The 12812-nt window shown below is 41.5% G+C and overlaps 1 long non-coding RNA gene across 2 annotated transcripts in view; it reads left to right on the top strand.

Annotated features, from left to right (window-relative positions):
• Positions 1-640: 640 nt before the first annotated feature.
• LOC138114263 (uncharacterized) overlaps positions 641-12812 on the top strand; it is a 49858-nt gene continuing 37686 nt past the window's right edge. For both annotated transcript variants that reach the window (XR_011152555.1, XR_011152554.1), the window contains exons 1-2: positions 641-945; positions 2638-2773. This is a non-coding gene — a long non-coding RNA (uncharacterized lncRNA). The remainder of the gene's footprint in view (positions 946-2637; positions 2774-12812) is intronic.

The raw sequence follows: 12812 nt of genomic DNA, 5'->3' as shown, positions 1-12812 counted from the left end.
ACCATGAATGTGTACCCTCACCACGCTCTGCTTCTGTGATAGGAGAGGACTTCTGGTGCTGGGGCTCCCGGTGCTATCCCTAGTGTACCAGGATTGCAATGATGATCTTCAGAAGAATAAAAAAGGAAGAAAAGCCCCAGCTGCAACTGCAAGGAATGCCTCAATACGCTATTCATGGCTTGAAAGAGCAGCATTGCTATCCACAGTGGCAGTTTGTGTCTATGAACCTTCTTAGATGGCTCTCATGCTCACATTTCTGTGCTGCAGCTCATTAGCAGGAGAGCTGCCTGTGGGGCTGTGGCAGGTTTGTAATACAGCAGGATGTGTGCTAAAATAAAAATCCTGTTAGGGGTGGTGTGATCCCAGTGCTGCCTGGGCACTGGCAATTAAACCTGGATGAGAATAAGACACCTGGACTTTGGGACTCCTGGGATGAATGTACTGCTTGCTGAGGGCTGTCCCTGCCCAGGAAAGCACTAAAACAGGTGTATACATCCTACTGTGTTCAGTGGGATTTAGGCACCTGCTTAAACTTAAGTGCTTGTTTAGAGAGTTTCCTGAATGAAAGCCTGACAATTGTGCCCGAGAGTAACTTTTAAATTAGTTTTAATTTGCTCATCATAACCAGCTGTCATGAGTTTGTGTAAAAAAAGAAAAAAAAAAAAAGAAAAAAAAGGGTTTGATTCTGGAAAGATGAAAGACTTCCCAGGCCCTTGGCTTTCATGTTAGCACCCTTGCTGGATGGCCAGCATGCTGCTGAGCTGAAGCAGCCCTGCTCAGCCCTGCTTTTATTGTGTGTTGCTCTGTGGTTCCACAGGGGCTGCAGTGCCAGCCCAGCAAACTGCCCTGCCAGCAGCGGGCACCACCCACCTGCACGTCACCAGCAGGGTCCCATTGGAGGCAATGTGCAACAGAGGAGGAGAAAGTCCATCCTGTATTTAGTAGGTGAGTGCAAATGAAAGTTAGCGGAATGAGAGATGGGGGAGAGGAGATTTGTGTCCAAGTGGAAGAGTCAGCTGAACCCCCCACTTGGAAACAGCAGTCCTTTTGTGCCACAGGAGTCAGAAAGCTTCACAAGCTTTCTCTTCTAGTATTTTTTCCCCCTCTGTAATCCCTTCCTTCTTACAATAAAGTTTCAGGATGAACTTGAAAATAAATCTAATGTTACATTTACACCAATCAGTCTCAAAGGAAAAACAAAATTCAGCAAACTCAAATTACTACTTAATTCTGTATGTGCACATGTTTACATGCATCATCTACTTAAGACAAGCAGGACTGTGCCCATGTAGCTGAGAGTTACTTAATTTTTTTCTTTAAATACATGCTTAATTATTTAATGGATGATACCACTGTTGTGTAGCTCTCAGAAAGACTAAATTTGCAATTAAAACATTTCAAAGGCATTTGCGTTTCTTTTGTAGAGTTCTTAGGTAATTAAGCTGAAGTGCCTGAACATTTTATATATAAATGTACTGGAGCAGTGGTAGCTGATGTAGTAGTTAAGGTCAGGTAGAAACCAACCTTGCATTTAGAGTCTTTTTTCCAGTATCTCAGTTGAAACCTTCCTAAATCTAAATTAATCTTCCAGAAATCTATGGGAAATTTGGTTTATGAGGGGAAAAAAAGGTCTTGCATTATTACCATAGTCTATCAGTCTTCCCTCAGCATGACTCCATTCATTTTGCAATGCATGGCTGTTCAGCATTGCCACAGCTGAGCTTCAGAAGACTTTTGCTGAAACGAAGCATATCATGGGAACAGTCACGTTGGTGTCCCCACCAAGGCAGGAGCAGGAGCTCAGCCCTGCCTGGCTGCAGCCCAGGGGGCTTAGGGCAGGTGTAGGGGGAGCCTTTGTGGCCCACAACAAGGGACTTGGGGACAGCATCATGCTCAAGGTGGCTGTGATGAAACTCGGAGCAAACTTGGCTTTACTTCCGTGTCCTGCTGCAGTGTTGCTGTGGCCTGTTCCAATCCCAAAAACCCTGCTTGGGCTACAGTTTCCCTCTTTGCCTCCCTCCCTTGCAGTCTTGCTTCCTCTCCTTCTTGCCAAGTACACTGACTCCAGCCTGATCTGAAAGTTAATTTTAACAAGTAACGTCTTGGGCCAAGCCAAGTTAGGATCTGGAGATAGGACACGCTGCGGGAAGGGAGCAGGGTGGGGTGGAAGAGAGCATGAACGCTCAGCCTTGTGTGAGAGCTGATGCTCTCTGAGCAATCGAGTGCTTATTATTATTTCTCTTGGATAGGTCACCTGGGAGTGGAGGAATTTTTCATTTTAAATTAAAAAGAAATCTTTTATAATGCTCATTTCTGAAAGGAAAAAAAAAACCCTACCTCATCATGGAAGCAATTAGATGGAGGACACATTGAAAGGAGTGATTAGTTGTTAATTTTTGAGCTGTTGGCCCTGACAGAGGGGTTTTTTTGTCAAGGATTTTTTTTAAAGGTGTCTTTCATATGCCTATAGTTCAAGGTTACTTCTCATTCAATAGCAATTACCATATCTCCATTACATGCTGGAGACTGCTTGAGGTGGATGCAGTGGTCCCCATCAGAGCATATGTCAAGTCAAAGTGCCAGCAGCTGTGTGAGCCACAGGATAATTGTTCCTATCTGTTTCTTCTCTTTTCCAAGTCCCAGTAAATGTTCTAGGGAGTAACTTCCCCCTTCCTTGATGCAACCTGAAAGTGCAGCCCTCCAGTTTGCATTTCAGTTCCAAGTCAGCCGTGTCAAGATTTGAACAAGAACCAAGGAGGATAATGGGTCAGATGTAAGAAGTAAAACTACTGGTGAAATAGGTTATCTTTCTTTCTGCCATCAGATTAAAAACTTTAGCCCCACCATCACTTAAAAAAACTAATCTGTAACTGGAAACCTTGAATAACTGCTATTGTATCAGATGGAAACCAACTAACCAGACACCACAATACAAAAAAATACAGACATTGTACCTCAGAAAAATATGGGGCTGAAAACACAGGAAAAATGCAGTCTTGTTAAAATGTGGACATGGTCCAGTTATGGACTGAGTAGGGAAACTTGAATGGATCAGAGTCAAAAAACACTCTGCTTAATTCTTGAGGTTTTTTATTTGCCATTCAGCTTACATCAGTGTTAACATCTACTGAGAAATGCAGCCATTTACAATTTGCAGTTCAATGTGTTACTTTAATTAGTATGAAAATTAAAGGGCAACTATAGGCCAATGTGAATGATTATGGAAATACATGTTCATCACATGCTATGCTCTCATTTAATTAATCGTCTTGTAAACTATATCAAGCACTTTAAGTCAGTTGCTGAGTATAACAACTCTATTTTAAATAACCACTTAATTCTTAACAGGATGTGGAGAAAACACTAGCACACGACTGCTTCTCAGGTTTCAGTGTCTGAGATTTTTTAAGGCTGACCCAAGTCAACCCAAAGAATGTTTAACACCCTGTGTCTGCACACAAGAAACTCTGTGATGTACAGACATTCAGTTACATTTTTTAAAAGTGAGAAACATTTTGAAAAACAGTGACTTAAGAAAACTAATTGGCAGCAGCAAACTTGAGAGTCGAAAGCCAAAAGCTAGAGGGGACCTTTTACTACAGTAACTCTAGTCAAGGAAAATGAAAATAAAGGCATCTTTGTTTCTCAGTCAAATTAGCTGATTAAGAAATGAAACATTTTAACATGCTTTAAATGCAGCATTAATTATTTATATGTAAAAAAATTAAAGCCAGGTTCCATGAATTATACTTTGTGTGTGTGAATTGAATGTTACGGGAATACTAATCCTTTTACATTCATGCCTTACTTCATTAGGCAAAACTAAATATTAAGGGCTCTATTCATTCAAAAAATTCTTATGCATTCAAGTCACACCTTTTCCATGGCTTTTTTTTTTTTTTTTTTTTTTAAGAGTATCATTTATAGCACTGATTTTTAAGTATGATTCAGAAAAAGCTATCTACTTCTACAGGATGGGCTCTGGTAAACAGATATGTTTGCAAAAGGACAAGGATACAGTGTTGGGTCTTGCTTGTCATCAGTGAAAAAGTCCAGAGTAAGTCATATTGTATGGTCTCAAACCTGGTATAACATAGGAAATCAAATGCATTACTAGCAGGGAAGCTCTGAAATCTCTGAAACTTTTTTCCTATAGATAGGTTAGTAAATAATTTCCCCCCCTCATTTATTGTTTCCAGTGACTGGGCAGTGCTTTATTCAGGTGAACGAAGAAAAAAGGTGATTTACTTGTGCAGATGTGTTTCAGGAATGTATTTTTCTATTTTTCATCTATGTCCATTTTAGCAATGGTGTGTCCCATGCTTGGCTCCCTGGGAGGAGAGTCCATCTGCTGAAGCTGCACTGATTTGTGGGACATGGTTAAACACCCGCTGGGACTGAAGCTGGGACCATCAAAGTCAGTTGTCTGCATTTTTTTGAATGTGGACCCATGAGTTAAGGAGTTTGTGCAATAATGAATTAATAATCACTAACACTTATGTGAAAAGAAATAAGAATTGAACTCTAGTTTGTTTCAGCTTCTTTCCATGGATGTTTTGTTGTTGTTGTTTACTGACTGAAGAGAGGAACAGCTAGAACTGTGCAAAGATGATCATGTTGAACTTTCAAAATAATTAGAAGATTCACTGAACATTAAAGTAATAACTTCAGAAGAGAGAGAGAGAAAGGGGGGCGGGAGAGAGGGGAGGGGAGAGGGGACAGGGGGGAGGTGGGGTGGAAAGCAAGAAATTACAAAAAAAGGGTTGCCCAGAAGCTTGCAAATTGTTAGCTGGCTGAATTTGAATAAACTTTTGGGAAACAAAATATTGGGAAGTAGGACAAGGCGTCAGATGGTTGGGTAAGATTGATGTGTTTAATAGTTTAGTTAATATGGATCAACATCTGCCTTTAGTTACATCTGCACAACCCCCTGACTTCAGCAGTGTTGTACTTTTGCAACCAAGTTTGGACTGATGTTTTTAAATAGGCCCCAGTGCAGAATATCTGCAGAGAGCCTGTGGTGCTCAGTGCTGGTGTAATCAGGCAGCTCTGGAGAGAAAGGGTAATACAATATGTTATTGTTTCTCTTGTAATTTTTAAAATACATTGAGGAGTAATATATTTTTTATAATAGGGTGCTCCCTGTCTCTTTAAGCAACTGTCAGATGTAGGATGTCCTCGTGCCAGAATGCCACAGTCTGCTCCCTCTGTGCAATTGTTAATTAAATCCATCCCTTATTGTAGAGCCTGCCTAGTCTCTTACCTATTCTGCTTATCTGTGATACCAGATGATGCTCAGTAATTCATGGCCAACCTGCTCCCACCTTCAATAGGGCCTCCTGTGCACTGACCTTAACCAGCTTCACCTTTTCATTATTCCCAAGGAGAACAGAGCCCTGAAGGTAACAGTTTTATCAACTTTTCCTGTTGACCAGATGACGGTTCAGTGATAAATAAATGGAGTGTGCTTGAGCTGGAGGCCTCCCACATGCCATAACTCTGTTCTCTGGCTCCCACTGCCTGCCCAGACACAGAGCTGTGCATGGAAAGGGGACTGTCTTCAAAGGGCACCGCAGGCTGCAGTGCTGCTGGCAGGCAAAAACCACCTTTGCCTACCCAGGTAATGCTACTCTGCCACTCACCATGTCAGCTGAAAAGTTGCTCGGCTTGCTAGTGGGCTATGCCACCTGAAAATCCCTTTTCCCCAGTGGTAAGGCTGATATACAGGAGCTGGTAGGAATATTTTCATAGCTGACAAGCTGTTTCCCATGAACAGTGTCAAAGATTTAAAAGCCACTTCTGCAAATAGGACTTTCTGGCAAATATAATCTAAGCAAATCTTTTATTATTACCACATGGCTAGAAATACTCCTAGAGTTCTCCTGAAAATGGGTACTGTACCAGCAGAAAACAATATTCTGTTGGCCTGTGCATTGCCTCAAGGGTATTCACTATGGTAATAAGATCAGTAATTCATCTCCTAAAATCACTAGGAGTACAAATGCTTATTTGAGTAGATGGTATCTTGATTACAACTGAGTCAGGAGAGTTCTTAAAGCTGCATGTTTAGGCTACAGATCTTCTTTTAAAGGCAAAGGGCTGGTAAGCACAAGAACATCGTGTTTCATAGCTACCTTACATTTTCAGCAATTCACAGTAGATGCACAGCACATCTCTTGACAAAATGGGCATGTACAAATAAGTCAGGAAATTATGCCCGTTGAGTGGTTTTTTTTCTTTTTTCTTTCCATAGAAATGGAATGAAGAGAGATGAATCTCTCTCCATATCTAAATGGTTGGCTAGAACGAAGAAAACAGAAAGAAAGCCATACTCTAACAGCACATAGAGCCATTTGAACAGCATTTTCATGGGAGATGCAGTACCAACATCAGTTAAGAGACAGCATTGACCCAGAAAAACAAAAATGGGAAAGATCTGGAGGTAAAATTATTTGCTTCATCACAGAGTAGGCGAGTGTCAGAGAAGTATCCTGTGTTTTTGAGACTCTTGCAGCCTACCATCTACTAGCTCACAAACTCAGCAGACTTCTTCTCTGGAAGTCCTGGAGGCAGAAGCCGCCAGTCTTGCTCAACTGCTTTTGTTTGTTTACAAATCTGATCAAGAGAGACCATGGGTTTATGACAAAGGCATAGAAATGGAAGTTTAAAGATGTAGTTTCTAATCCCAAACTCTGTCACAGGAAGTATTCACAGGAAGAATGATACAATCTAGAGGTACAGAGATTCATCCAATTGGTTTATTTGAGGAAAAACATAGTTTGACTCCTGAGAATCCAAAAGCAGTGCCCGTAGCCATGTGCCAGTAATGTCTCAGGTGGTCCATAGTATTTCACATTGGTGATGTGGCATTGAAGGTGAATCACAGAAAAACAGAGCTAGAAGTTCCTAAAACAGATGTTTTCTGGTTTGCCAGGAAGTCTGAACCCTTAATGAGGACATTTGACTGAAATGGAAAGCATTAGCAGTTTCCCTGCTGAATGTTGTTCTGTACTTTAAATTCATCAATACCGCTCCTTCTTTGCACAGTTACTAAGCTGAATATCACTGAGGTGTGCGCATATTTGATGAGAGAAATAGTTGTTTGTGCTCTTCATATATTTCAGAAATTAAAGATTTTTCAGCAGGCACGATTCTGCCATATGAGCCAGAATTTTCCCTCTAATTTTTCTGCAGTCATGGAGCATAAACATTTGAAATAACTTTCACCAGCTTGATCACTGTTGTCAGACAGAGTACAAATGCAAATGAAACTAATAATTTTTGCTGAAGTTCTCTAGATTCCACCAGAATGTATGGAATTGTCTTTCATTAGTTAACAGTGCTTAACACTTATGTAGCAATTTCCATCCTTAGTGACAAGCTTATTAATCAATGCAACACCTCTGAAAGGAGCACTGCTATGTATTCCTATTAGAGTGCGAAATTTAAAATGTATGGATGTGCTCTGAAGTGTTGGTCAAATAGCCGAAGAAATCTCAGTTTTGAATTTGTAAGTTTATGGTTTCTGTCCCCTGATTAGACCAGACTCCTTTGACACACAGACCCCTTTATGCATTTAACAGATCAAGCTCCACTGGGTTTAGAGCCACACATCAGCATCGCCGTACTCTGACTTTGAAATGTGGCGATAACAGAAACGTTTTCTATAATTGCTGCCTAGAGGACCTGAGGTGGGGATAGAGCACACTGCTGTGATTTGCTCTCTGCAGTTTTGTTAAGAGTCGCAGGAACTGGAATTTGTGTTTCCAGTGCACAGTAAAGAGGTTTGTGTTAAATGACCAATGCCTTTTTTCATGCTAATAGGTGTGACCCTGTTAGACTAATAAAGAAGTCAATCCTGACACAGCGATGATAATTTTGTCTAGAGTGAAATCCAGTGGATTCCCTCACCTCTTTTCAATGCCTGCTCTTGTAGGATACTTAATGGTACCGTTGATCTGTTCTCCTTGCAGCCAAGAAAGTGTGAGATGAGAGTGTTTTCTGCTTGCTACATCCCAGGAAAAAAAGATGTATATTCTATCCAATAGGCTTGGTTTGGGAAATGAGTTTTGCTCAATGTTACCAGCTCTGCAGAAGCCACCAGGCAAGTGCAGTGAAAAAGGCCTCCTATAAAGGGTGTAACAAAAGACAAACCATTTCAGTTGGTGACCAGAGGCATATCACAAAAAAACAACTCCTGCATATATCAAGTGACTGATAGCAAGTTTGAAAGCTTTTTCACTTCCCTGTTAGTACCATCCAACTGCAATAAAACACATGGGTTTCTCTGCTACCCTTGCAGATAACCATCCCCCCCCCCCCCCCACTATGCTGCATATAAGAAGAGCTTCAAGAATTTTTTAAAAAAAAGTACAGGGAATTTTTGTTTTTAAGGAGCTCAGTCCATTGCTTTTAAAGGTGAAAATGTCTAAACTATAGCAGGAGGGGAACATCTCATTGCTTTGCTCTGTTAGTAGGCAGCCTTTGAGACTGTCAGCAGACTGGCTTAAATCAGCCTGCTCTGGGGTGACAGCCCTGGTGTGCCCTGTCAGCCAGGAGAGGAGCTTTTGGGATGTCTGAAGAGAAGACTTCAGATGACAATAGCTACCTAAAACTTCACCCCTCTGGCAAGTCCAGCAAGCATCGTCCCCGTGCTGGGTACCTTGACAGGACAGAGCAGGGCTATGGGCCAGGCAGCACAGGCTCCCACATACCTGCCTGCAAGGCACAGGCTGCAGTCGCATTCTCACTGTCTCCTCAATAGATAAGTTGCTTGGTGCTACCCAAGGTTTGGGGCTGAGGCTTGTAGCTGCTTCTGTCCCTCATGGATGCTGAGTCTGGCACCTCAGGGCATCTGGTGTTTGGTCTTGTGCTGTTAAGAGGAACCAATTGCTCCTGTTGAAAATGACTCTGTTTTGAGGGTTTGTGCATCCAGACGTTGTGAAACATTCATATCTAAAAGCTATATATGACTTTCATATGACTTTGTATGAGAAGTATTTTATGGGATTTTATGACCAAACCTGTATCTGTTTCATTGTCTTGTGCTCATGGAAGTCTTGTGTCAGCTGTGGGGAGCCTACAAACCTAGGAGAAATCAAGAGCCTTCTAGAAAATCTTTCTGAGTTTAATTTTGTATTTAGATGCTGTTCCTTCTCACAAGAGAAGGAAATCCAGGTTTGTGAGACTTCCAGACTTGGGAAAGTACCTAGAAAATACCAAAGTTGATCTGCTTTGTCCATGCACAGACTGTTTAGAAATTGATTCCAGCTACAAGGCTTGGATTTGGATCTGGGTCCAAATAGTCCTTAATTCAAAGGCAAGACATTTATCTTACTGATGTCTATGTGATTTCTATCACTGGCTTAACTGAATGAGGGTCTTTTCTGTGTTTAAAACCACAGATTTTTAGTTTGACCTATAGGTAATGTAAAGACAGGTATTAACTGGGAAGTCTAAATTTCTGGAAGTCTCTCTCTCAGTAGTTCTTATTAAATTCACTACTCCAGCATAATGTAGCTTTCTGTTCTAATCATAGCATTGCTGTATTTGGGCATGGCACATCAAAGGGGTTACCTTGCTCTCATATCAGAATCCTCCTTAGATTCACTCACTCTAGGGACCCACACCAGATTTCCCCCGTTCCGCACACAGGCCAGATTTTCAGCTCCCTTTTAATCTTTGACAATTTGAATTTATATGGAAAACTTACAGGTGACAGTCTGGCTACGTTGAGACAAGTAGGATAGAAACCATGTCAGAACAGTCCCTGAAAGTCCTACGATGTGCTTAAAGCATTTCAAGAGAACCCTTGATCCAAAGTATCAAAGGGTTACAGTAAGATCAAGAAGAATTAAAACTGATGGTGTGCCAGAAATCACGTGCAGCACAAGGTCATTACTCACCCTCGTTAAAGTGGTCTCAGTACTGTGGCCTGATCTGAAGCTTAATTGAAAAGTTTCAAATCATGCATTATAACGAAGACAAGACAGCCACTGCCCATTCCACGACCCCTGCTAAAAAAGGCAGATCAGTAATAGGGCAGAAATCTTAAGCGATTGCTTGAGGATAGTCAAGGCCTAATGAGGTATCCACTTCAGTCTTTCAAAGGTGGAGGAACCTCTCCCTGGCGCTGGAGCGAATGCAAGGGCTGATGTGAGCAGGTTTCTGCACCCAGGGAACAAGCCATCTGTGAAAGCAGTCACTGTCTTTGGCAGCGGAGGGAATACAGAGGCCAGCACAATATCCGTGGTGTGGGTTCTCAGCTGTACAAAAGGTCAGTGCTATGGCCAGGAAAGCCTCTCCTCAGCTGCCTTCTTTTGCAATCATTTTCTGTTACCCCACACCTTGGCCCAAAGTGATCAAAAGGAGCCCATCAGGTCTGAATTATTAGTTAAGTTAGGAACCAAGAGAGTGGCAATAGGAGATAGGTGACTGCTGGTGTTATCAATTTTCCCTAAAAGTGCACAAAAAACCCAAAATCCGTTGAAGTTCAACTTAAGTGTGATAACAAACTTCAAGTCACAATTACCCAAAGAAATCAAGTATCTCCTTGCCATCTTCCTCTTTTTTTTTGTTCTATTATCTGTTCTAGCAGAGGTCGGGGCCCATATCCACATGATTATCTCCACATCAAGCTGCCAAGTTGTGAAAGCTACTCTTCCTGGGCTACTGCTTGGGCAGCCATACTAAAGGGTTGGCATATGCCTCTGCCCAACGAGCAGTTACAGTGTAGAATCACCTCTCAGTCTGCAGAAGTGAAATGGTTTTTCAACTCTTTAAAATAGCCATTTTAACCCATTTTAACCCATATCTGTAGGATGTGCTTTTGTCAGGAGAGGGTGTCTCTCCAGATTCCTATCTGTTTGCTGAACATGTTTGCTTGCTGCTTCTATCTCTCCTGTTTTGATAAAATCTCCCTCCTGTGTTGAAATACACTAGCCATGGAAACCTAGACTAGATAAAACGTCGTACAGGGTTTTGGGTTCAGTGACAGAGGACAACCTTCAGTGATGGACTTGCTTAAAAGCATCATACTCAATGACAAGTTATAAAAATTGTTTAGCACCATGGGACATTTTCTTTGGCCTTGAAGTTCCTCCCTCATTTTAAGCGCCTTTAAAGTCAAAGTACCTACTTTCTTTGCTATGAATCCTACTTTAACTTTCTTTTGCTTTTTCATGTAATTTCCTTCAGCTTTAAACACACAGCCTGCAAAAGAAGGCTAACATGAAGGAAAAGTTATAGTAAAATAATTAAACCCCCATGTGTGCAACTCTTTGGATAGCTCTCTTGAAGGCCATGAGAGATGCAACTGGCTTCATTGGGACACCCTTGGGCTTAGCATTAAACAATATGTTTTGCTGATGTAAGATTTTTAATATATGACATGGCATCAGCTCTACGAAATATTACGTTTGCTGACAGCCCTGCTTCTGTCTGTTGCTTGCAAATTAATACTGTAAGTCTGTATGCATAAAAAGGTTGTCATTATCAGTTCCCGTGGTCACTGCAGGCTGCGCCCACCAGCCTGAGGACTCTGCATCTGTACTTTCCTCAAGAGGTATTTGTGTGTTAAGCTGCTGGTGCTGCCCATGGAAGCAGTGGCTGAGCAGGCCTCCCTGGGGAAGAACCGATGCCACTTTGTTTCCAGATCTCCAGGGACAGCACTGGAGGATGGGGCACTGCCAGCTGCTGCATGAGGGCTGGAGCCATCAGTGGGGCCAGCAGTGAGAAACAGGCTGCCTGTACCAGACTGAAGGTACAGTGTCAAGACGCATTTCTTGATATATTTTTTCTTGTTAACAACCATTAAGTTATTTAGCCATTTACAGGATTTTTTTACTCACTTGTATATGAACAAGGACAAACTACAGATGGAGGGATGCCTAGTGTGTCTTGGGATCAGGTACCTGCCTACTCTTCTCAGGAGTCTGCAAACCTCATATAGGTCTGATAATTTCAAATTCAGGGTTGCATTTTCCCCATCTGTTCCTGGCAATATAATTGCCCACTCTTTCCTTAGGTCATTGCACCATTCAGACAACTCACTAGGTCTCAGGTTAGGGATAGCTGAGCCTTAATTTGTCTATTCCGTGCAGGTATTCTGCATGTGTGCATGCATAGATCATGGACTGGCCACTGCTGGTTTGGCTATGAAGGATAAGAAAAACTTCTGAAGAACTTGCTATGGAGGAGGGGCATGAAAGTGAACCTTGTGACCTATATGCAAACCCCTATATTTGCTGAGTTTTAAGTAATGGGGGGAAGAAACTTCTGATTTATTTTTTTAAATGTAGATCCTGGAATCCATGGAGCAAAAAATAGGGCAGTTGAGTTATCAATAGCTAATGAGAATATAAGATTAGTAATTATTGTATAGTACTATTAATAAAATTGTACTGTGGCTCAAAAGGTAAACCAGAAAGTTGCCGAAGAGAGCCCAGTGAGTTACTCCAGGGGAAAAAGTAGCTTCTATTATATGAATCAAAATATCAGCTTGTGTGCTTAGCAGAGAGCTCTGGACACTTACAGAAATTCAAAACAATTCTATATATCCCAGTCCAGGATGGAATGAAAGTGTTGTAAAGCTTCCCTGTAAGCCAACATTTATCTATTATGTAAGCATATTTAGATTTCGATTTGAAATGATTGTTAAAGGCTATCCTTTGGCTGCACTCTATCCTTCTTTCTAACTTTTTTTTTTAAATTGTTGAACTCTGAGATTTTTATGCTAAAAAAAATGTACTTTTAGAACCAGAAATGTCTGAATGACCAGTTACAGCATGTACTAACTCTGAGAGATATCCACT

This window comes from Aphelocoma coerulescens, chromosome 8 (genome assembly GCF_041296385.1).
Source record: "Aphelocoma coerulescens isolate FSJ_1873_10779 chromosome 8, UR_Acoe_1.0, whole genome shotgun sequence".
In the NCBI taxonomy this organism is placed as follows: Eukaryota; Metazoa; Chordata; class Aves; order Passeriformes; family Corvidae; genus Aphelocoma; species Aphelocoma coerulescens.
Note: the sequence above shows the minus strand (reverse complement) of the source record. Positions and strands in the feature narration are given on the sequence as shown.